General features: G+C 38.5%; 1 long non-coding RNA gene across 1 annotated transcript; it reads left to right on the forward strand.

Annotated features, from left to right (window-relative positions):
- Positions 1 to 2,797: 2,797 nt before the first annotated feature.
- On the forward strand, positions 2,798 to 16,483 carry LOC309857391. Its single transcript, XR_014307679.1, has 3 exons — positions 2,798 to 2,841; positions 15,736 to 15,789; positions 16,430 to 16,483. It is a non-coding gene; the product is annotated as an uncharacterized lncRNA (long non-coding RNA).
- Positions 16,484 to 25,919: the final 9,436 nt, after the last annotated feature.

The raw sequence follows: 25,919 nt of genomic DNA on the forward strand, positions 1-25,919 counted from the left end.
TAATGAGGACCAATTGAAATATCTGTGAAACATCAGGACAATGCCTGGCACTTTATAAATCCCACTTAAATGTTTATGAGATGAAATATCACTTAAAATCTTTAATTTTAAGAAATTTATTTTTCAGGTTTTTTTCTTAGATATCTATAATCCAAGTGTTGATCTGTTTCTATCCTTTGTATCAACTGGCTTTTCTTTTGTATGTTCTATTTTTTTCCTACTATTTTCTTGGAGAGTGTCTCAACCTTGTCTTCCAACTCCAGATTAATTTGCTTTTCATATGTATGTATGAATACTATGTATCCCATGAAATGATTCTTTATTTCAACAATTGGACTTTTAAGTTTAAGATACCCTCTTTTGTGTGTGTGTGTGTGTGTAGAAGTTCCTTTTAATGAGCGTATAAGCAGAGGGTAGAATCCTGGCCTTACAGTAAAAAAATGTCATTCGCTGTATGCCTGCAGGTGTTTTACTAGACCTTTCCTGGTCTCAGTCTTTTGTTTTTGTTTTTGTTTATTTTTAGTTTCAGAAGTAGAATTTCATGATTTATCAGGTTTTAACACCCAGTGCTCATTGCATCAAGTGCCTTCCTTGATGCCCATCCTGCAATTCTCCCTTCCCTCCACCCACCTCCCTTCCCAAAACCCTCAGTTTATTTATTCGAGCTCAGCATCTCTTAAGGTTTGCTTCCCTCTCAATTTTCATCTTATTTTTCCTTCCCTTCCCCCTACTTTGTTTCTTAAATTCCACATGTGAGTGAAATCATATGGTATTTGTCTTTCTCTGACTGACTTATTTTGCTTAGGTTTTTCCTTAAGATTTCTTATTCTCATTTCACTTACTATCCTCTTCCCTTGTACCTTTAAAAGGGTATTTCTTTTCATTTTTTTAAAAGATTTTATTTATTTATTTGACAGAGAGAGATCACAAGTAGGCAGAGAGACAGGCAGAGAGAGAGGGGGAAGCAGGCTCCCTGCCAAGCAGAGAGCCCGATGTGTGGGGCTCGATCCCAGGACCCTGGGATCATGACCTGAGCTGAAGGCAGAGGCTTAACCCACTGAGCCACCCAGGTACCCTTTAACGGTATTTTAATGCATACTTAAAATGTTGGTCCGTATGGTCCAATGGTTCTGTTTCAGATGGTATGTGTTGTTCAGTTTGTTGTATTTTGTTTTCAGTGATTATACTCCTTAGGTATCTAATTATTTTGATTTGTGATCTTACATTCCTTGTGGCCATTGACCCCTTGTCTGGTAACTTGTATTAGGGAAGGGCTAATGATTGGCTTGGGACAATTTTAGTCTGTAGCTATTCTTAAAGCATAATTATTAATAGCATGTCTGTTCCACTTTCAGAAGTATCCTCTGTTGGATGAGGTAATACAAGTCATCCTTGTTCAAAGCTGGGGCCTAAGGTTTATCTTTCTCAGTATATTTAACATGAGGGCAATAGCCGGGGGACAGAGAGTCTGCAGAACAGTGAAACACTGTGACCCAGGTAATTTCTGTAGCCAGGATACATCACTTTTAAGGTCCTGGACAAAGGCAGCATTGGAGAAGGTAATGTTCTAGGTTGTTCACCTTGGCCTTGGAGGTAGGAGAGAGGTAAAAGCCCAAGGATTGCTCTTCAGCCTTTCCCTGCTTTTATTAACTAACCTAAAGTTACCCAAATTTTATTCTAATTACTTCTGGGTAGTTGCTACTAAGAATGGTAGTGACTATCTCTGGGGAAAGGCAAGAACAGAACTTAAAATTTTCCCTTCCACTCAGCCACTCATGACTGCCCATAGCAGTCTTTTCCTGTCTGCTAGTTAAGGGACAGCTGTATCTCCTTGGAGACTCATAGGGTTTGTGGTATTGTTAGTTTTTTAAATCTATACTTTAGTTTAATTTCTGTAGTTTTGGAGGAAGAGTATCCTATGGATAGGAATCCAAAATTTCCCAGGAAATTATGGGAATGTAGTGCTTTGGAAATCTTGAAGTGTTTTTGAAACTTAAATATTATCTGTTTATGTTGTTGTCACTGATTTTTTTTTTTTTATATTTGTCACATTGGTATTTTTGATACAACATTTGGTGAGGAGGGCAGGCGGCCTAAAAACTTGTAATGTTTGTGAGATGATGAACTTCAGCATGAGTTTATGAAGTAGACACATGCAAAGTGCATTTTCAGTGTGTCTTATTTTACAGGTGACGAAGTTAAACTGTAGAGAGATTACGTTATCCAACCCAGTGGTTTGGTGGCAGGAAGTCTTGACTTTGGATAACTTATCCAGATACCTCTTTGTGATGATCTGAGAGAAAAATCATCCTGAACACTTGTTCTGTTTCCACTTCTGAAAAATCCTTTAAACATTCTTGTTTATTTCTTCTATACCAAATGATGGCCAGAGACAAGCCCTTGGCACTGGAATATTAATTGTTTTGGCAGTTTCTTTATTTCTGTGTCCTTTGCTACCTGTTACCTGGATCCACCTCCCTGTGCCCATGGTCAGATCATTCATATATCTCAACTTGATTCCAGAATGTATGAATGGTTGACCAAATGGAGTAGAAAGGTGGTATAATCACAAAAACTACACCTCCCTTAATTCCTTCTCTTCCCACTGAACAAACAAAGAGCTGAGAGTCTGTCTCAGAGGTTCCATTGCTGTACCCTGAAACTTCCTGTTGTTTCTGTCATGTTTCCCCGGGATTTTATTTGTCATGTCCTAAAATTCTGTCAGGAAAAGGAACCTGATTGCTTTCCAAAATGTCTGATTTTAATTTTTATATGTTTTTTACTTTTTAACAGAGTTGTGGATTCTTTCTTAGCATCCTCTGATGGCAGCGATGCCAAGAGGTAAGTTGACTTGACTGATCTGAGTACCAAAAGGTAATAGAGAGCATTGGTAGCAGCAAGAGGTTTCCATAAAAGATTGTAAGCTTCTATAGGTAACTGTCTTTCTTTTGGGGTCTAAGTAGAAAAAAAAAAGTCATAAGAGCAAGACTTTCTACTTAAAGTTTGTTTGGGACCCTGAGTAATCAAAGCTCTTAGGAAACTCTCATAATGTCTGCGGTGAGATACTGCTAAAGTGGGCCAGGTGAAGAGAGGATCCTGTTATTTGAGCAAGAAGAGGGGGCAGTGGACAGGGTGCAGTGGATCTCTCCACAGACAAGAATGGAGCTGAGACCCTGGGTGGCTTAATCAGTTAAGTATTGCCTCCTCTGCTCCTCTGCCTCTCCCCCTTACTCCACATTGTCCCACTTATGCTCTTTCTGAGAAATAAATAAATAAAATCTTAAAAAATAAAAGAAAAAAGAATGGAGATAATAGACCTTGATCTGTCCCCTTTACTCCCCAGAGATTTGCAACGATCTAAAACTGGTGTCTTGGGTGCCTGGGAGGCTCAGTCATTAAGCATCTGCCTTTGGCTTAAGTCATGACCCCAGGGTCCTGGGATCGAGGCCCATATCAGGTTCCCTGCTCGGCAGAAAGCCTGCTTATCCCTCTCCTACCTCTCCCTGCTTGTGTTCCCTCTCTCTGCGTGTTTCTCTGTGAAATAAATAAATAAATAATCCTAGAATAAATAAAATAAAACTGGTGTCCCAAACGTAAACCCACCATCGTATTGGAGGAAGGCCCTGCCTCAAGTGTGCAGTTTTCTGAACCAAACTGAGGAACAGAAAATACTTACATGACACATGAAGAATAAGGATATAGTGAAGGAACTTGATAATCAGGAAATAACCTGAAAGGCTATTTACCTACAAGCCAAGATTGTATTTTGAAGTAAATTCAAGTCAGTGCAGTTCCTTAGGAAAGTTGAGTTTAGCAGTAAAGAATTGCACTTATCTTGATATGTTAGGCTTTTCTGACAGAACTGAAATTTTTAATAAAATTATATAAAACCCCATTTCTTTTTTTTTTAAGGTCTGATGTTCATTTTTTAAAAAAATTCTTTTCAGCGTAACAGTATTCATTGTTTTTGCACCACACCCAGTGCTTCATGCAATCCGTGCCCTCCTTAATACCCACCACCGGGCTCACCTAACCTCCCACCCCCTGCCCCTTCAATACCCTCAGGTTGTTTTTCAGAGTCCATCGTCTCTCATGGTTCACCTCCCCCTCCAATTTCCCTCAACTCCCTTCTCCTCTCCATCTCCCCATGTCCTCCAGTTATTTGCGATGCTCCACCAATAAGTGAAACCATATGATTATTGACTCTCTCTGCTTGACTTATTTCACTCAGCATAATCTCTTTCAGTCCCGTCCATGTTGCTATAAAAGTTGGGTATTCATCCTTTCTGATGGAGGCATAATACTCCATAGTGTATATGGACCACATCTTCCTTATGCATTCGTCCATTGAAGGGTGTCTTGGTTATTTCCACAGTTTGGTGACTGGGGCCACTACTGCTATGAACATTGTGGTACAGATGGCCCTTCTTTTCCCTACATCTGTATCTTTGGGGTAAATACCCAGTAGTGCAATTGCAGGGTCATAGGGAAGCTCTATTTTTATTTTCTTGAGGAATCTCCAGACTGTTTTCTAAAGTGGCTGCACCAACTTGCATTCCCACCAATAGTGTAAGAGGGTTCCCCTTTCTCCACATCCTCTCCAAAACATGTTGTTTCCTGTCTTGCTAATTTTGGCCATTCTAACTGGTAAAAGGTGGTATCTCAATGTGGTTTTAACTTGAATCTCCCTAATGGCTAGTGATAATGAACATAAAACTGCATTTCTAAGGAAAATTGAAATATTGGTTTCCAAATAGCTAATTTACAAAGGTTTTTTTTTTGTTGTTGTTGTTGTTTTGTTTTGTTTTTAGAATTCAAACAGTTTACCAATTGAAGACAACTTCTTCTTCTTTTTTTTTTTTTTAAAGATTTTTATTTATTTATTTGACAGACAGAGATCACAAGTAGGCAGAGAGGCAGGCAGAGAGAGAGAGAGGAGGAAGCAGGCTCCCCACTGAGCAGAGAGCTGGATGTGGGGCTCAATCCCAGGACTTTGGGATCATGACCCGAGCTGAAGGCAGAGGCTTTAATCCACTGAGCCACTCAGGCGCCCCTGAAGACAACTTCTAACTAAGTCAGAAAAGTTTGGCTTTGATACAAAAGTTGGGTATTCATCCTTTCTGATGGATACCTAATACTTCATTGTACATATGGACCACGTCTTCTTTATCCATTAAGTCCGTTGAAGGGCATCTTGGCTCTTTCCACAGTTTGGTGGTTGTGGCCCTTGCTGCTATGAATATTGGGGTGTTTGTATCAACATGGATGGGACTGGAAGAGATTATGCTGAGTGAAATAAGTCAAGCAGAGAGGGTCAATTATCCTATGGTTTCACTTGTAGAACATAAGGAATAACATGGAGGACATTAGGAGAAGGAAAGGAAAAGTGAATTGGGGGAAATCAGAGGGGGACACGAAGCATGAGAGACTGTGGACTCTGAGAAACAAACTGAGGGTTTTGGAGGGGAGGGGAGGGGAGGGCTAGGTGAGCCTGGTGGTGGGTATTAAGGAGGGCACATATTGCATGGAGCACTGGGTGTGGTGCATAAACAATGAATCTTGGAACACTGAAAAAATAAAGTTTAAAAAAAGTTTGGCTTTGAAGTCATTGGGGTCTGATCATAGATGTTTTTAATTCTTTAGAAATAATCTAAATGAATTCATATCTGGAATCTCTAATGAAGTCACCAATGCAGGATAAGGTGTATTGAAGGGGGTAGAGAAATTCAGTCCAGAGTATCCATGACAGTATAGAATCTTCTAGACAAGTATCTAAATTTTATTCTAAAAAGTTAGGATTTTCTGTGAGCTAACAAATCATGTTTAGCTAGCAAATCATGTTTACTGTAACTTTGAGATTTAATAAATTCTTGTTGATCAAATAAATTGGTCACATCACGGGTCCATGTAGGAAATCTCTGATAAGTTTTTCCATTTGTTGGTGTTTATAATAAGCTAGACCAACTCTTTAGCCACAGTGATAGTTATGAAAACCTTGATTTTTTCCTAATTCATGTGAGTAAATCGTGTTGCAGTCTGGGGGGAGGAAGCTACAGATGGATCTCTTATTTTGGCGGAGGGAAAGTTTATTCTGAAGCAGGAATAAAATGGAAAGCTATGGAAAGATGTCAGTGTGGACAGGGAGGGTATATAATCTTTTTTAATTTTCAGAAAAGTACCATATTTTAAAGAAAAATTTTTCTGTTTATCACACTTAAATGATCTAGGTTGAAAATGTGACTAGATCTTAGAGAGTAATTTTATCAGTCTTTTAAAATAGAGAAATGTAGAATACTACTTAATCTTCAATTGTGTTCCTTTCTCATTTTTTTGCTGGATGTATTCTGATTCCCCATTTTGTTGGTTTTGTCCGAGTAGTGACTAACAGAATGTGAACACGTTTTGCTGATTAAATTTTTACTCATTGGAGTTCATTTGACTTGTATCTAAGTAACCTGACTAAGGGTACTTGCTATTGCTCTGAGCTGAAGGCATTTTTGCTCAAGCCAAGGAAAGAATACATTTTAAAAATCACAGATATCTGAAAAGAAATAGTCATGGGACTTTTCTGCTTCTCTCCTGGCCAGTTATTCAGCTATTTAATGTCAGTGTTGGAGAATGATCAGTGCTGAAGAAGAAATCAGCTGGTCACTGGTGGAATTCATTTGCTGTCTAGACAAAGATTATGTGGAAGATATAGGGCCAATTAATAACTACAAATACTTCTTCAAATTACCTGTAATTTTCTCTTAAATTTTTTTAAAATTCCAGTATAATTAGAAAATAATGTTAATAGTTTCATGTGTACATTATAGTGATTCAGCAATTCTATACATTACTCAGTGTTCATCATGATAAATGTATTCTTTAATCCTCTTCCCCTATTTCATCTGATCCCTCTCACCTGCCCCCAGGTAACCATCAGTTTATTCTCTATTTAAGGATCTCTTTTTTGCTTTGTATCTTTTTTACTTTGTTTGTTTGTTTTGCATCTTAAATTCCACATGTAAGTTTAATCATAGTACATTTATCTTTCTCTGACTGACTTCACCTAGCATTATGCCCTCTAGATCCATCCATGTTGTTGCAAATGGCAAGATTTCATTCTTTTCTATAACTGAATAATATTCCATTTCCTGTTGGGTATATCCTCTCTCTTCTTTATCCATTCATCTATGGATGGACACTCGGGTTGTTTCCATACTTTGGTTATTGTAAATAATGCTGCAAAAAGCATAGGGGTTGCATATCTTATTGAATTAGTGTTTTCATATTCTTTGGGTAAATACCCAGTGTTGGAATTATTGGATCATATGGCAGTTCTATTTTTAATATTTTTTAAAGAAAGTGGATTTTTTTTAAAAAAAATATTCATTTATTTGACAGAGATCACAAGTAGGCAGAGAGGCAGGCAGAGAGAGAGGGGAAGGGAAGCAGGCTCCCTGCTGAGCAGAGAGCCTGATGAGGGGCTTGATCCGAGGGTCCTGGGATCATGATCTGAGCTGAAGGCAGAGGCTTTAACCCACTGAGCCACCCAGGAACCCCACTATTTTTAATTTTTTGAGGAACCTCCATACTGTTTTCCACAGTGGCTGTTCCAGTTTATATTCCCATCAATAGTGCATGAGGATTACATTTTTCTCCACATTCTTGCCAACATTTCTTGTTTCTTGATTTTAGCCATTCATTTTGACAGGTGTGAGGTAGTAGTATCTCATTGTAGTTTTGATTTGCATTTTCCTGATGATAAGTGATGTTGAGCATCTTTTCAAGTGTTTGTTGCCCATTTGTCTTCTTCAGAAAGATGTCTAGTCAGGATTTTTGCCCATTTTTAATTAGATTATTTATTTTTAATAGTTTATTTTTGCTTTTGTTTCTCTTGCCTCAGGACGGATATTTAGAAAAATGTTGCTATGGCCAGTGTCAACAGAAATTATTGTCTTTATTTTCTTCTAGGATTTTTGTAGTTTCCGGTCTCAAATTACTTACTTACTTAATTAATTAATTAAACATAGTATTTGCTTTTTTAAATTTAAAATCAATTAGCCAACATATTCATCATTAGTTTTTGGTGTAATGTTTAATGATTCATTAGTTGCTTATAGCACCCAGTGCTAATCCCACACTTGTGAGTTTATTTTTGTGAACTGTAGAAAGTGGTCTAGTTTCATTGGACCTATTTTGCATGTCGCTGTCCAGTTTCCCCAGCACCAGTTGAGGAGACTGGCTTTTTCTCATTGTATATTCTTGGTTCCTTAGTTGTAGTTTAATTTGACTCTATAAGTGCATGTTTATTTCTGGGCTCTCTATTCTGTTACATTGATTTATGTGTCTGTTTTGTGCTAGCACAATACTGTCTTGATTACTACAGCTTTATAGTATATCTTGAAACCTTGGATTATTATATGCAGTTTTGTTGTACTTTCTCAAGATTGCTCTGGCTTCAGGCACCTGGGTGGCTCAGTGGGTTAAAGCCTCTGCTTTCGGCTCAAGTCATGATCCCAGGGTTCTGGGATCGAGCCTCTCACTGGGCTCTCTGCTCAGCGGGGAGCCTGCTTATCCCTCTCTCTCTGCCTGCTGCTCTGCCTACTTGTGAACTCTGTCTGTCAAATAAATAAATAAAATCTTAAAAAAAAAATGAAGATTGCTCTGACTGTTCAGTGTCTTTTGTGGTTCCATACAAATTTTAGGATTGTTCTAGTTCTGGAAAAATACAGTTTATATTTTGAACAGGAATTGAATTGAATCTATTAATTGTTTTGGGTAGTATAGACATTTTAACAAGATTAATTCATCTAATCCATGAGTACAGAATACCTTTGTATTTGTTTATGTTGTCTTCAGTTTCTCTTATCAATGTTGTATAGTTTCAGAGTACAGGTCTTCCATCTCCTTGGTTAAGTTTGTTACTAGGTATTTTTATTTTGGTGCAATTGTAAATGGAACTCTTTTCTAAATTTCTTTTTCTGCTACTCCTTTATTAGTCTGTAGAAAATCTACTGATTTCTGGGTATTGTATCCTGCATTTTTGCTGACTTCATTTATTCTTTTATTTATTTATTTATTTTTAACTTTTTATTTTTTATAAACATATATTTTTATCCCCAGGGGTACAGGTCTGTGAATCACCAGGCTTACACACTTCACAGCACTCACCAAAGCACATACCCTCCCCAATGTCCATAATCCCACCCCCTTCTCCCAAACCCCCTCCCCCCAGCAACCCTCAGTTTGTTTTGTGAGATTAAGAGTCACTTATGGTTTGTCTCCCTCCCAATCCATGAATGGATCAAGAAGATGTGGTATATATACACAATGGAATACTATGCAGCCATCAAAAGAAATGAAATCTTGCCATTTGCGACAACATGGATGGAACTAGAACGTATTCTTTTATTTTTTTAAAGATTTTATTTATTTATTTATTTGACAGAGAGAGAGAGATCACAAGTAGGCAGAGAGGCAGGCGGGGGCGGGGGCAGGGGAAGAAGGCTCCCCGCCAAGCAGAGAGCCCGATGCAGGACTCAATCCTAGGACTATGAGATCATGTCCTGAGCCAAAGGCAGTGGCTTAACCCACTGAGCCACCCAGGTGCCCTTCATTTATTCTAATAGTTTTTTTTTTGTTGTTGTTGTTGTTGTTTTTGTGTGTGTGTGGAGTCTGTAGGGGTTCTATGAATAATAATAGGAAATAGTGAGTTTAAATTCTTCCTTGCCAATATAGATGACTCATTTCTTTGTTTTCTTTCTTTCATCTGATTGCTGTGGCTAGGACTTCCACTACTATGTTGAATAAAAGCGGTGAGAGTGGACATGCTTGACTTGTTCCTGATCTCAGAGGAAATGCTTTGTTTTTCATCATTAACTATAATGTCAGTTGTGGGTTTTTCATATATGGCCTTTATTGTATAAAGGTATATTCCCCCTAAACCAACTTTGTTGAGAGTTTTTATCATGAATGGATGTTGAAATTTGTCAAATGCTTTTTCTGCATCTAATGAGATGATCATATAATTTTTATCCTCCATTTTATTGACTTGGTGTATCACATTGATTTGTGAATATTAAATCATCACTGAATCCCTGGTATAAATTTCACTTGAATATGGTGAATGATCCTTTTAATATATTGTTGAATGTGATTTTTCTAATATTTTGTTTAGAATTTTTGCATCTGTGTTCATCAGTGACATTGACCTATAGTTTTCTTTGTTTGTGGTGTCTTTGCTTTTGGTATCAGGGTAATGCTCACCTCATATTATGAATTTGGTAGTTTTCCCTCCTCCTTATTTTTGGAATGAGGTGAGAATAGGTATTCATTCTCCTTTAAATGTTTGGTAGACTACACCAGCAAATCCATGATGGTCTGCATTTACATTTGGGAGGAATTTTTTTATTATAGATTCAATTTCATTCCTAGTAATTGCTTATTCAGATTTCTATTTCTTTCCAATTCAGTTTTGGAAAATTGTATGTTTCTAGAAATTTATCCATTTCTTCTGGGTCACCTAATTTGTTGGCATATATTTCTCATAGTATTTCCTTTTTCTTTTTTAAGATTTTATTTATTTATTTGACAGACAGAGATCACAAGTAGGCAGAGAAGCTGGCAGAGTGGGGTGGGGGAAGCAGGCTCTCAGATGAGCAGAGATCCCGATGTGGGGCTCAATCCCAGGACTCTGAGATCATGACCTGAGCCGAAGGCAAAGGCTTGACCCACTGAGCCACCCAGGCACCCCTCTCATAGTATTTTCTTATAATTCTTAATTTTTCAGTGGTGTCTCTTTTCTTCATCTGTTTGATTTTATTTACTTAGGTCTTTTTTACCTTAATGAATCTGATTAAGGCTTGTCAGTTTTGTTGATCTTTTCAAAAAACCAACCCTTGGTCACACACACACACACACACACACACACACACACATTTAGGTACCTACAAACTATAGCTGAATTTGAAATAGATGGAAGTGCAAAAGCAGATGCATATTGGAGTTGGGCTCAGTAGTCAAGAAAAGTTTTAAAATCACTCTTGATCCATTAAGGGTTCTCTACAGGTCTAAGAATTTTTTTTCTACCATATAAAGCTGCATTTCTAGGGGAAAATGAAATACTTCTTTCCAAATAGCCAAATTACATGAGATTTTTTTAGTGTTCAACCACATTATGATTTGTAGATAAAGTGAAGCTTATTTGAATGAAAAAAGTATGTAAGATGTTTGATCAGATACATTTTATCCTTTAGTTCTGATCGGAATGAATTGACCTCAGCAACTGATAAGGAGGTCACCAATAAAAGGTGAAATAAACATATGTAACGATAAACCAGAGATATTCAACATAGAGTTTCTTGGACACTCTAAAACGTTGGAAGTCTCCACTTCTTTATGTAACATATTTTTTATCTAGTTTGGTAGAAACTAGATCAGGTAGATCTAGTTAGATCTGATAGAAACTCAGGTCTTCCTATCTGAGTAACCAGCAGCCAAAACTCTTAGAAAGCTATCAGATTGTTGTATGAGATTCTACTAGAATGGGCTGTATTAGTTATCTAGGGCTGCTGTAACAAAATATCACAAAACTGAATCATTTAAAACAACAGAAATTCATTGTCTCAGTCTTAGACGCTAGAAGTTGATATCAGGGTGTCAGTAGGGTTGTTTTCTTCTGAGGGCTGTGAGCAAGAATCTATTCCATGCCCCTCTCCTAGCTTCTGGTGATTGCTGTCAATCTTTGCTGTTCCACGGTATGTAGAATCATTGCTCAAATCTCTACCTTAATCTCTACACAGGTGAAGTATGTGTGTTTGTGTCTACATTTTTCCTTTGTCTTAGGACACGAATCATACTGGATTAGGAGCCCACCCTAAACCAGTATGACTGTGTCTTAATTACACCTACAGCAACCCTATTTCCAATAAGGTCACATGCTGAGTTACAAGGGATAAGATTACAACATATCCATTTTAGGTGGGACAATATTCAACTTATAATATTTGACAAGTGAGGAGAGAGTCCTATTTAGAGCCAGAAGAATAATGGCAGTAGACTGGGAACAGAAGAGGCCTTAGTAGGGAATAATGGAACTAACAGACACTGGGTCTACCCCATAGCCTCCAGAGCTTATGTGAGATAGGCCTGAAGCTCAAATCCACTATCATGGTGGATAGAGCCACTGCCTCAGACCTGCATTGCTTGACTCTGTCTAAGAGGCAGGAAAGATGACCATGATGGGTCAAAGTAAGAAGGTGATGGAAGGACTTGCAAATCGGGAATTTAAATGGAGTAAGAGGGATGTGTACACTATAAACTGAAGTTGAGATTAAATAAATGCCACCACAAAAAGCTTATATAATTGGGGATTAGGGACAGGTATAGAACTTAAATTACATAAAAAGAGAAAAATAAAAAAAACAAAAAAGAAAAAAAAAGAACTTAAATTACTTAAACCTTGATGCTTACTATTTTCACAATTCTAAGATACCAGTCACTGCCATATGATATCTTATTCCTTTAAAAAAATTTTAATTCCAGTATAAGTAACAGACAGTATTATATTAGTTTCAGGTGTACAATGGGGATTCAACAATTTTATACATTGCTCAGTGCTTGTCACCATATGTGTGCTCTTAGTCCTCTTTCATCTGTTTCACCCAACATCCCTACGCTGGGTAACCTAGTAAAGAGTCTTGTATTTTTGACTTTTTGAGGAACCTCCATACTATCTTCCAGAGTGGCTGTACAAGCTTGCATTCTCACCAACAGTGAGAATGTCTCTACATCCTTGTGGAAAAACTATAAAACACTGATGAAAGAAATGGATGCATTTCTCCACATCCTTGCCAATGTTTGTTGTTTTCTGACTTGTTAATTTTAGCCATTCTGACTGGTGTGAGGTGGTATCTCATTGTGGTTATGATTTTTATTTCCCTGATGCCCAGTGATGTTGAGTACTGTTTTCATGTCCATCTGCAAAGGAATGGATAAAGAAGATGTAGTAGATATATACAGTGGAATATTACCCAGCCATCAACAAATGAAATCTTACCATTTGCAATGACATTGATGGGACTAGAGGGTATTATGATGAGCAAAGTAAGCCAATCAGAGAAAGACAATGGTGATTTCATGCATATGTGGAATTTAAGAAACAAAACAGATCATAGGTGAAGGGAGGGAAAAATAAGATGAAATCAGAAAGGGAGACAGACCATAAGAAACTCTTAACTATAGGGAACAAACTGAGGGCTACTGGAGGGGATGTGGGTGAGGGGATGGGATAACTGAGTGATGGGCATTATAAAGGGCACGTGATATAAAGAGCACCGAGTGTTACATGCAACTGATTAGCCACTGAACTCTACCTACTGTCAACTGAATTTAAATAGATTTTTTTTAAAAGTTTGGGTTGTATTAAGGAGGTCATGTATTGCATGGAGCACTGGATATTATACACAAACAATGAATCATGGAACACTACATCAAAAACCCATGGTGAACTGTATGGTGACTTACATAACATAATGAAATTTAAAAAATAAAAAGTCTGGGTTTTTTGTTTCTTTGCTCTTTGATTTGTTTTTTTTTCAGTTCTACATATGAGTGAAATATTATATGGTATTTTTCTTTCTCTGACTTATTTCACTTAACGTTATACTTTCTAGATCCATCCATGCTGCAAATGGCAAAATTTCACTATTTTCTATGACTAATATTTATTTGTGAGTGTGTGTATATATGTGTTTACATATATGCATGCATACCACATCTTCTTTATCCATTCATCTATCAATGGACAGTTCAGTTTTAGCCATTCTGAGAAGTGTCAGGTGATACCTCATTGTAGTTTTGATTTGCATTTCCCTGATGATGAGTGTTGTTGAGCGTCTTTTCATATGCCTGTTGGCCCTCTAGATATCTTCTTTGGAGAAATGTCTGGTCATGACTTCTGCCCATTGTTAAATTGGATTATTTGATTTTTGGTGTTGGGTTGTAGAAGTTCTTTATACATTTTGGATACTAATGCTTTATTGGATATGTCACTTGCAAATATTTTCTCCCATTCAGTGGTTGTCTTTTAGTTTTGGTTGTTTCCTTTGCTGTGCAGAAACTTTTTATTTTGATGTAGACCCAACAATTTATTTTTGCTTTTGTTTCCCTGGCCTCAAGAGAACATATCTAGAAAGATTTTGCTATAGCTAATGTCAGAAATTAGTGCCTGTACCCTTTTTATGATTTTAGATCTCACATTTAGGTCCTTTATCCATTTTGAGTTTATTTTTGTGTATGGAGTAAGAAATCAATCCAGTTTCATTCTTTTGCAGCTAAGTTTTCCAAACACCATTTCTTGATGAGACTATTCTTTTTCCCTTCCATATTCTTGCCTCCTTGTTGAAGATTAATTTGACTATATAATCATGAGCTTATATCTGGCCTCTATGATCTATGTGTCTGTTTTTATGCCAGTACTGACTCTCTTGATTACCAAAGCTTTGTGGTTCATCTCCAAATCCAGGATTGTGATACCTCCAGTTTTATTCTTTTTCAAGGTTGCTTTGGCTATATGTGGATATTTTGTGGTCCACATGAATTTTAGGATTCTTTGTTCTAGTTCTATTAAAAACACTGATTAAAAACACTGGTAATTTCATAGGAATTGCATTGAGTCTGTAGGTTGCTTTGGGTATTATTTTAACAGTATTCTCCCAAATCCTGAGCATGGAATATTTTTCCATTTGTGTAATCTTCCATTTCTTTTACCAGTGGCTTATAGTTTCCAGAATATAGGTCTTCTGTCACCTTAGTTAAGTATTTCTAATTACTTTTTTGGTGCTATTGCAAATGGGAATGTTTGCTTTTTTTTTTCTTCCTTTTTAATTTTTTTTTCTTTTCAGTATAACAGTATTCATTGCTTTTTGCACCACACCCAGTGCTCCATGCAATACATGCCTTCTCTAATACCCACCACCTGGTTCCCCCAACCTTCCACCCCCTGCCCATTCAGAACCCTCAGATTCTTTTTCAGAGTCCATAGTCTCTCATGGTTCCTATCCTCTTCCAATTTCCCTCAACTCCTTTTCCTTTCCATCTCCCCTTGTCCTCCATGCTATTTGTTTATGCTCCACAAATAAGTGAAACCATATGATGATTGACTCTCTCTGCTTGACTTATTTCACTCAGTATAATCTCTTCCAGTCCTGTCCATGTTGCTACAAATGTTGGATATTTATCCTTTCTGATGAAGGCATAATACTCCTTAGTGTATATGGACCACATCTTCCTTACCCATTCATCCATTGAAGGGCATCTTGGTTCTTTCCATAGTCTGATGACCGTGGCCACTGCTGCTATAAACATTGGGATACAGATGGTCCTTCTTTTCACTACATCTGTATCTTTGGGGGAAATACCCAGGAGTGCAATTGCATTTGCAAGTGCAGTTGTCATAGGGATCTCTATTTTTAATTTCTTAAGGAATCTCCACACTGTTCTCCAAAGTGGCTGCACCAACTTGCATTCCCACCAACAGTGGAAGAGGGTTCCCCTTTATCCAAATCCCCTCCAACACATATAAACCTCATTGATAATAATAAACTGACACACCAAGTTCCAGGTTACTGATTTGCACTTGGATTTCCAAAAATCAGCTGGTTCATATCCTAGACTGTTGTAACTATTTGAATGGAAAAAGTATATCTAGAATTACCTGATGTCTGACAATGTACCTTTTTGATTCTTTAGCCCTGCCCAGAGTGAGTGGACTTTGGAAACCTATGAGGAATCCACCAGTGAAATGTGAGATATTCATATATAAATTTAAAATGATATATATAATCTCAACATATACATGCATGAAAGAATAAAGAGAGAGACTGAGATTTGTAAAAGTCACTCTCAGGAGTATCTGTGGCAGTAGAGAGTCTTCAAAACTGTTTCTGAGTCTTCTCTGTAGTGTATATATGTAACTGTCTTTGTTTTTTTAGATTTAGTTGAATAAAAGAATTCATAAGACAAATGCTTTTTCCCTAAGTAGGTTTGTCTCCTTTAGTAGCAGCCAAACCCTCAGATGAAAGTAAGGAGAAGAGAGAAAGCCCTGAGAACCAGGAATTTAAATGGATAAGAGGGATGGGTGCCTCCAAACTGAAACTGAATTTGAAATAGATTCTACCAGAAAAGGCTATTACACACTGGGAATAGGGTGACAGTATAGAACTTCTTATAAATTGATACATTATTAATAAGCCTAAGTCATTGGCATCTTTTATATAAAGCCTAATTTCTAATAAAGAATGAACTACTTGGTTCATTTAGGTGATAAGTAAATGATTTTTAAAGATTGACTGTTCATAAGTATAGAGCAATTGTAGGTATTTAAATGGAAAAAAAGTCAGTCTGACATTACATGTGGTGTCTATGTGCCTTTCTAATTCTTTAGCCCTGTCCAGAGTGAACAGACATCAGAAAACTATGAGGATTTCACCACTGGAATGTGAGCTATGCATGCATAAATTTAAAATGATATGTATAATCTCAACACATACACTCATGGAACAGTAGAGAGAGAGACTGAGATTTGTAATAGTCACTCTTGGGCATCCATGGCAATAGAGTATCTTTAATACTGCTTCTAAGTTCTTACTGTAGTGTATGTAGGTAACTTTCTATCTTTTTCTTCTTCTTTTTAAGATTTAGTTGCGTAAGAGTGGAAGCCATAAGAGGGATGCTTCTTTGCTTGAGTACATTTGTCTCCCTTAGTAGCAACCAAACCCTTAATGAAAGTAGGAAGAGAGAAAGCCATGAGAACTAGTAATTTAAATAAATAAGAGGGATGGGTGCCTCCAAAATGAAATTGAATTTGAAATAATTTCTACAAAAAAGACTGTTACACATTATAGTATAGAACTTCTTATGGATTGTATAGAACTTTTTATGGATTGATGTATTATTTATTTGTAGGCCTAACAAAGTCATTAGCATCTTTTTATTTTATTTTTTGTGTTCCAAGATTCATTGTTTATACACCACACCCAGTGCTCCATGCAATACATGATCTCCTTAATGTCCACCACCAGGATCACCTAGCCCTTCACTCCCCTCCCCTCTAAAACCTTCTGTTTCTCAGAGTCCACAGTGTCACATGCTTTGTCTCCCCCTCCTATTTCCCCCAATTCACTTTTCCTTTCCTTCTCCTAATGTCCTCCATGTTATTCCTTATGTTCCACAACTAAGTGAAAACATATGATAATTGACTCTCTCTGCTTGACTTATTTCACTCAATATATTCTCCTCCAGTCCCATCCATGTTGATACAAAGGTTGGGTATTCATCCTTTCTGATGGAGGCATAATACTCCATTCTATATATGGATCATATCTTCTTTATTGATTCATCTGTTGAAGGGTGTCTTGGCTCTTTCCACAGTTTGGCAATTGTGGCCATGGTTGCTATGAACATTGGGGTACTTATGGCTCTTCTTTTCATTACATGTGTACCCTTGGGGTAGATACACAGTAGTGCAATTTGCAGGGTGATAGCGTAGCTCTATCATTACCATCTTTAAAAAAAGCCCCATGTCTAATAAAAAGTGACCTACCTGGTTCATTTAGGTGCTATATACATGAATTTTTTTTGAAAGATTTTATTTATTTATTTGACAGAAATCACAAGTAGACAGAGAGGCAGGCAGAGAGAAAGAGAGAGAGAGAGGGAAGCAGGCTCCCCGCTGAGCAGAGAGCCCGATGTGGGACTTGATCCCAGGACCCTGAGATCATGACCTGAGCCGAAGGCAGCAGCTTAACCAACTGAGCCACCCAGGCGCCCCTATATACATGAATTTTTAAAGGTTGACCATATCATATGTATTCAGCAGTTGTAGCTATTCATATAGAAAAAAAGTCAGTCTAGAATTACATGTGCTGTCTGACTATGTGCCTCTTTATTCTTTAGAAATGCCCTGAGAGAAGTGAAATCAGATGGCTATGAAGTCACCAGTAATTTGTGAGCTATAAATGGATAAAGATAAATATATATCCCTATGCACTCATATGAAAATATTTATATATTAAAACAGACACACACAAACATAGGCTCTGAGAGAAAGGGAAGTAAATGTCAACCTTCACATGAACACCCATGACAATACAATTTCTTTGACTCTTTCTAAATCTTTTCAATGTAGCACCTATACACAACTGTTTATCCTTTTTGGCTCCAGTTGCGTTAAAGAAGAACAGGTCCTAGGAGGATCCCTCTTCCGCTGGGGACTACCAAGCAAAACCTTTCATAGATTTCCAGAATGCCTGTGTATGAGACTTAGTTGATTGGGTGAAGAAGGGAAAGAATGCTATTAAAGACAGGAGGAGGTAGCAGTAGGCAGGGGGCAGAGGAGCCCTCAGCATAAAGAAAGGAGCTAATGAATCCCGGATCCTTCACCCTCCAGAGCTTTGCCACCATGTGAAGCCACTGTCCCAAAGCCACAGTCACGTGGAGGGAGCCCCTGTTCCAGACCTGCCAGTTTCTTGACACCATCTGAGAGCAGGGAAGGCAAGCTTGAGAGGTGAAAGGTGGTGAAGGAGGGACTGGAGAAGTAGGAAATTAGATGGGAAAGAAGGAGGTATACCTGCAAATTGAGGGTGAATTTGAGATCAGTTCGACCATAACAGGCTGTTCCACATGGGCCAGGCTGAGTAGTTAAGATCTGTATTTGATCCTGGAATCATCTGTGTTTTTGGAAGGTCCATAATACTTATTAAAAGCATGTAAATCTTCATTTCTAGAGCAAACAAGATATTAGGTTTCAAATAATTGATTTGCACGTGAACTTTCTAAGTGTTAGTGAGTTTATAGGTTCAACTAAGAAAGTAAGTCTGGAAGTCATGTGATGTCTTACCGTGTCTGTTTTTAATCCTTTAGCCCTGGCCAGAGTGAATGGACAGCCCCATCTACCGAAGAACTCTGCAAAGTGATGTGAGCTATGATGAATACATACATAAATAAGTATCTCTACACACACAAATACACACACACAAACACATACACACACACAACTTACACTGAGATTTGGGATGTTTGCTCTCAGGCTCACACATAGGAATACAGAGATCCTGTGATACTCTTTGTAATGTCTTCTCTTGGTAAGGTACTATATGTAATATTCTTTGTCTTTTGAAGGAAGGTGGAAAAGGATGAACAGGCTCTAGAGAGAGTCATTTCGATTCCTGGTTTTGTTCATATTTGTCCACCCTTGACAATTGTGGATGAGAGTCTACTAGAGTGGGCAAGGGAGGAGGAAAATTTATTTGGAGGAAGGAAGAGTCAGCAGAGAGGATGCAGCTAATGGATCCTGGATCTGTCCATCACCCTCCAGAGCTCAGCCCCCATGTGAGGCTGGTGCTCTAAACTTACCAACAAACTGGAAGGAACCTCTGCCTGGGGCCTTTAGCCACTGACCCTGCCTGAGGGGTAGGAAAGGCAACCAGGAAGCATGAAGAGTAAGCAGGCGATGAAGGGAATTGAGGGTCATGATACAAGTTGGAGTCAAAGAGATCTGTACCTCTCAACTGCAGCTGAATTTGAAATAAATTCTACCAGAAAAGGCTGTTACACCCTGGGATTAGGGTGACAGTATAGAACCACTTACAGATTGATACATTGTTTATCTGTAGGCCTAACATAGTCCTTAGCCTCTTAAATATAACCTCATTTCTAATAAAAAGTGAACTACCAAGTAAAAATATATGTTTATAAAAAATAAAAAATTATATTAAAAAAAATAATAAATTAGATGATAAATGCATGAATTTTTAAAGATTGACCAGTTCATACGTAGAGAGCAGTTGCAGCTATTTAAATGGCGGGGAAAAGTCAGTAGAGCTTGACATGTGTTGTCTGACTATGTGCCTCTTTATTTTTTTAGCACTTCCGTGACTGAATTGAAACTGGACATGGATGAGTAAATCACCAGCAAATTGTGAGCTATAAGTGAATAAAGATAAATATATATTTATATGGACATATATGCACATATGTACTTATTTAGTTATATCAACACAGACTCACAAAGACACATACACAAGCAATAGGAATTCATCAAAATCCTAGAGGACAAGAGAGGCAGCAAGCTCTTTGACCTTGGCCACAGCAACTTCTTGCTAGACACATCCCCAAAGGCCAGGGAAACAAAGGCAAAAATGAACTGTTGGGGCTTCACCAAGATAAAAGGCTTTTGTACAACAAAGGATACCATCAAAAAAGCTAAAGGGCAACCTACAGAATGGGAGAAGATACTTGCAAATACCTTATCAGATAAAGGGCTAGTATCCAAAATCTATGAAGAACTTACCAAACTTATCACCCCAAAACCCAAAACATGATGTCAAGAAATGGGCAGAAGGTGTGAACAGACATTTCTCCAGAGAAGACATACGGATGGCCAGTAGACACATGGAAAAAATGCTTCACATCACGCAGCCTCAGAGAAATGCAAATCAAAACCATAAGGAGAGACCATTTCATACCAGCGGAAAGGGCTACAATTTAACAACTCGGGGAACAACAGTTGTTGGTGAGGTGGTAGAGTAGGGGAACCCTCGTATGCTGTTGGTGGAGTAATGCAAACCGGTCAGCCCCTCTGGAAAAGAGTAGGGAGGTTCCTCAGAAAGTTAAAAAGCATAGAGCTACCCTATAACCCAGCAATTGCACTAGTAGATATTCATTCAAAGAATACAAGCATAGTGATTTGAAGGGATACAGGCACCCTAATGTTCCTAGCAGCCTTGTGTCCACAATAGGCAAAATATGGAAAGACCTGAGACGTCTATGAACAGATGAATGAGTAAAGAAGATGTGGCGTATATATACTCAACCAACAAAAGGAATGAAATCCTGCCATTTGCAATGACGTGGATGGAACTTAACAGATATTCTACCCAGTGAAATAAGTCAGTCAGAGAAGCACAAATACCATCCGATTTCACTCATATGGAATTGAAGAAACAAAACAGATGAGCATGGGGGAAGGGAAGGAAAAGAGGAAAACAGAGAAACCATAGGAGACTCTCAACTAGGGGAACAAACTGGGTTGCTGAAGGGGGAGGTGCGTTGGGGATAGGGTAACTGGGTGATGGGCATTAAGAAAGGCACTCAAAGTAATGAGGATTGGGTGTTGTATGCAACTGATGAATCACTGAATTCTTCCGCTGAAACTTAAAATACAGTATATGTTAATTAAATTGAATGTAAATAAAAAAAGAAATAGATGAAGTTTCTTAATATATTCTTTTTTCCCTCATTTCATCTTGTTTCTTTTCAGTGTTCCAAGATTCATTGTTTATGCACCACACCCAGTGTTCCTTGCATTAGTGCCCTCCTAATACCCACCACCTTGCTCACCTAACCCCCTGCCCCTCTTCTATCCAAAACCCTCAGTTTGTTTCTCCAAATCCACAGTCTCTCATGGTTATTCTTAAGAACTCTGCAACAATACCGTGTCTTGGACTCTTTCTTATCTTTCCAATGTAGCACCTATAGGCAACTGTTTATCCTTTTTAGCTCCAGTTGCATTAAAGAAGAACAGGTCCTAGGAGGATCCCTCTTCCCCCTGGGGACTACCAAGCAAAACCTTTTATAGATTTCCAGAATGCCTGTGTATGAGACTTAGTTGATTGGGTGAAGAAGGGAAAGAATGCTATTAAAGACAGGAGGAGGTAGCAGTAGGCAGGGGGCAGAGGAGCCCTCAGCAGAAAGAAAGGAGCTAATGAATCCTGGATCCTTCACCCTCCAGAGCTTTGCCACCATGTGAAGCCACTGTCCCAAAGCCACAGTCACGTGGAGGGAGCCCCTGTTCCAGACCTGCCAGTTTCTTGACACCATCTGAGAGCAGGGTAGGCAAGCTTGAGAGGTGAAAGGCGGTGAAGGAGGGACTGGAGAAGCAGGAAATTAGATGGGAAAGAAGGAGGTATACCTGCAAATTGAGGGTGAATTTTAGATCAGTTCCACCATAATAGGCTGTTCCAAACTGGCCAGGCCCAGTAGTTAAGATCTGTACTTGATCCTGGAGTCATCTGTGTTTCTGCTAGGTCCAAAGTACTTATTACAAACATGTAAATCTTCATTTCTAGGGCAAACGAGATATTAGATTTCAAATAATTGATTTGCATATGAACTTTCTAAGTGTCAGTGAGTTTATAAGTTCAACTAAGAAAGTAAGTCTGGAAGTCATGTGATGTCTTACCGAGTATGTTTTTTTTTTTTTTTAACTTTTTATTTTTTATAAACATATATTTTTATCCCCAGGGGTACAGGTCTGTGAATCACCAGGTTTACACACTTCACAGCACTCACCAAAGCACATACCCTCCCCAATGTCCATAATCCCACCCCCTTCTCCCAAACCCCCTCCCCCCAGCAACCCTCAGTTTGTTTTGTGAGATCAAGAGTCACTTATGGTTTGTCTCCCTCCCAATCCTAGTATGTTTTTAATCCTTTAGCCCTGTCCAGAGTGAACGGACAGCCCCATCTACTGAAGGACTCTGCGAAGTGATGTGAGCTATGATGAATACATACATAAATAAGTATCTCTACACACACAAACACGCATACACACACACACACACAACACACACACATACTGAGATTTGGGATGTTTGCTCTCAGCATCACACATAGGAATACAGAGATCCTGTGATACTCTTTGTAATGTCTTCTCTTGGTAAGGCACTCTATGTAATATTCTTGTGTCTTTTGAAGGTAGGGGGAAAAAGTTTGAACAGGCTCTAGAGAGATTCTTTTTGATTCCTGGGTTTGTTCATATTTGTCCACCCTTGACGATTGTGGATGAGAGTCTACTAGAGTGGGCAAGGGAGGAGGAAAATTTACTTGGAGCAAGGAGGAGTCAGCAGAAAGGATGCAGCTAATGGATCCTGGATCTGTCCCTCACCCTCCAGAGCTCTGCCCCCATGTGAGGCTGGTGCTCTAAACCTGTCACCAAACTGGAAGGGACCTCTGCTTCGGGTCTTCAGCCACTGACCCTGCCTGAGGGGTAGGAAAGGCAACCAGGAAGCATGAAGAGTAAGCAGGCAATGAAGGGAATTGAGGGTCATGAAACGAGTTGTGGTCAAAGAGATCTGTACCTCTCAACTGCAGCTGATTTGAAATAAATTCTACCAGAAAAGGCTCTTACACACTGGGATTAGGGTGACAGTATAGAACCTCTTACAGATTGATACATTGTTTATCTGTAGGCCTAACATAGTCCTTAGCCTCTTAAATAAAGCCTCATTTCTATTAAAAAGTGACCTACCAGGTTAAAGTAGATGATATATGCATGAATTTTTAAAGATTGACCAGTTCATACGTAGAGAGCCGCTGTAGCTATTTAAATGTGGGAAAAAGTCAGTCTAGCATAACATGTGGTGTCTAACTGTGCCTCTTTAATTTTTTAGCCCCTCTGTGACTGAATTGAAACTGGACATGGATGAGGAAATCACCAGCAAATTGTGAGCTATAAATGAATAAAGATAAATATATATTTATATGGACATATATGCACATATGTACTTATATACTTCTATCAACAAAGACTCACAAAGACACAAACACAAGCAATAGGAATTCATCAAAATCCTAGAGGACAAGAGAGGCAGCAAGCTCTTTGACCTTGGCCACAGCAACTTTTTGCTAGACACATCCCCAAAAACCAGGAAACAAAGGCAAAAATGAACCTTTGGGGCTTCACCAAGATAAAAAGCTTTTGCACAACAATGAAACCATCAAAAAAGCTACAGGGCAAGCTACAGAAATGGAGAAGTTACTTGCAAATACCTTATCAGATAAAGGCCTAGTATCCAAAATCTATGAAGAACTTACCAACCTAACACCCCAAAACCCAAAACATGATGTCAAGAAATGGCAGAAGCCATGACCAGACATTTCTACAGAGAAGACAAACGGATGGCCAATAGACATATGGAGAAAATGCTTCACATCACTCAGCCTCAGAGAAATGCAAATCAAAACCACAAGGGGAGACCATTTCATACCAGTGTCAAGGGCAACAATTTAACAACTCAGGGAACAATATATGTTGGTGAGGTGGTAGAGAAGGGGAACCCTCGAATGCTGTTGGTGGAATAATGCAAACCGGTCAGCCCCTCTGGAAAAGAGTAGGGAGGTTCCTCAGAAAGTTACAAAGCATAGAGCTACCCTATAACCCAGCAATTGCACTAGTAGATATTCATTCAAAGAATACAAACATAGTGATTTGAAGGGATACAGGCACCCTAATGTTCCTAGCAGCAATGTGTCCACAATAGCCAAACTATGGAAAGACCCGAGACGTCTATGAACAGATGAATGAGTAAAGAAGATGTGGGGTATGTATACTCAACCATCAAAAGGAATGAAATCCTGCCATTTGCAATGACGTGGATGGAACTTACGGGATATTTTACCCAGTGAAATAAGTCAGTCAGAGAAGGACAAATACCATCCGGTTTCACTCATGTGGAATTGAAGAAACAAAACAGATGAGCATGGGGGAAGGGAAGGAAAAGAGGAAGACAGTGAGACAAACCATAGGAGACTCTCAACTAGGGGAACAAACTGGGTTGCTGAAGGGGGAGGTTTCTGGGGGATAGGGCAACTGGGTGATGGGCATTAAGAAAGGCACTCAAGGTAATGAGGACTGGGTGTTGTATGCAACTGATGAATCACTGAATTCTTCCTCCGTATCTAAAAATACAGTATATGTTAAATAAATAGAATGTAAATTAAAAAAGAAATAGATGAAGTTTCTTAATATATTCTTTTTTCCCCCATTTCATCTTGTTTCTTTTCAGTGTTCCAAGATTCATTGTTTATGCACCACACCCAGTGTTCCTTACAATACATGCCCTCCTAATACCCACCTCCTGGCTCACCTAGCCCCCGACCCTGCTCCCCTCTAAAACCATCAGTTTGTTTCTCAAAGTCTACAGACTCTCATGGTTATTCTTAAAAATATCTGCAACAGGTTTACACACTTCACAGCACTCACCCAAGCACATACCCTCCCCAATGTCCATAATCCCACCCCCTTCTCCCAAACCCCCTCCCCCCAGCAACCCTCAGTTTGTTTTGTGAGATTAAGAGTCACTTATGGTTTGTCTCCCGTAGCCCTGGGGATAAAAATATATGTTTATATATATGTTTATAAAAAATAAAAAGTTAATAATTAAAAAAAAAAGAAATAGGAATTAGCTTAAGATATTAAGTCTTGGTGGGTCTAGCACAAATGACTCCATTTTGGGCCTGCTATTTTTTTTTTTAAACAAAACCTTTATTTGTGCGTTCTCAAAGCACGTAGTAAACAGTATACAATAATGAATTTTCTCCAGGACAGATTGTTTCTTTTTACAGATAAAAGGCCTTTGAAAATCAAGAATTGAAAACCAAACTTGAAACAGCCACAGTGACTTGTACAACTTTTTTAGACAAATAATTAAGCCTCATCATTGTTACCTTAATCTGTGACAGTAAATAAACACAAAATCCCACTGGTTGAACAAAAAAAGAAAAAAAAAAAAAAGAAAAAAAAAAGAATATCTGCAACAATACCGTGTCTTTGACTCTTTTTGAATCTTTCAATGAAGCACCAATAGGCAACTGTTTATGCTTTTTGGCTCCAGTTGCGTTAAAGTAGAACAGGTCCTAGGAGGATCCTTCTTCTGCCTGGTGACTACTATCCAAAACCTTTCAGAGATTTCCAGAATGCCTCTGTATGAGACTTAGTTGATTGGGTGAAGAAGGGACAGAATGCTATTAAAGACAGGAGGAGGTAGCAGTAGGCAGGGGGCAGAGGAGCCCTCAGCAGAAAGAAAGGAGCTAATGAATCCTGGATCCTTCACCCTCCAGAGCTTTGCCACCATGTGAAGCCACTGTCCCAAAGC

This window comes from Mustela nivalis, assembly GCF_964662115.1.
Source record: "Mustela nivalis genome assembly, contig: HAP1_SCAFFOLD_688, whole genome shotgun sequence".
Taxonomy (NCBI): domain Eukaryota; kingdom Metazoa; phylum Chordata; class Mammalia; order Carnivora; family Mustelidae; genus Mustela; species Mustela nivalis.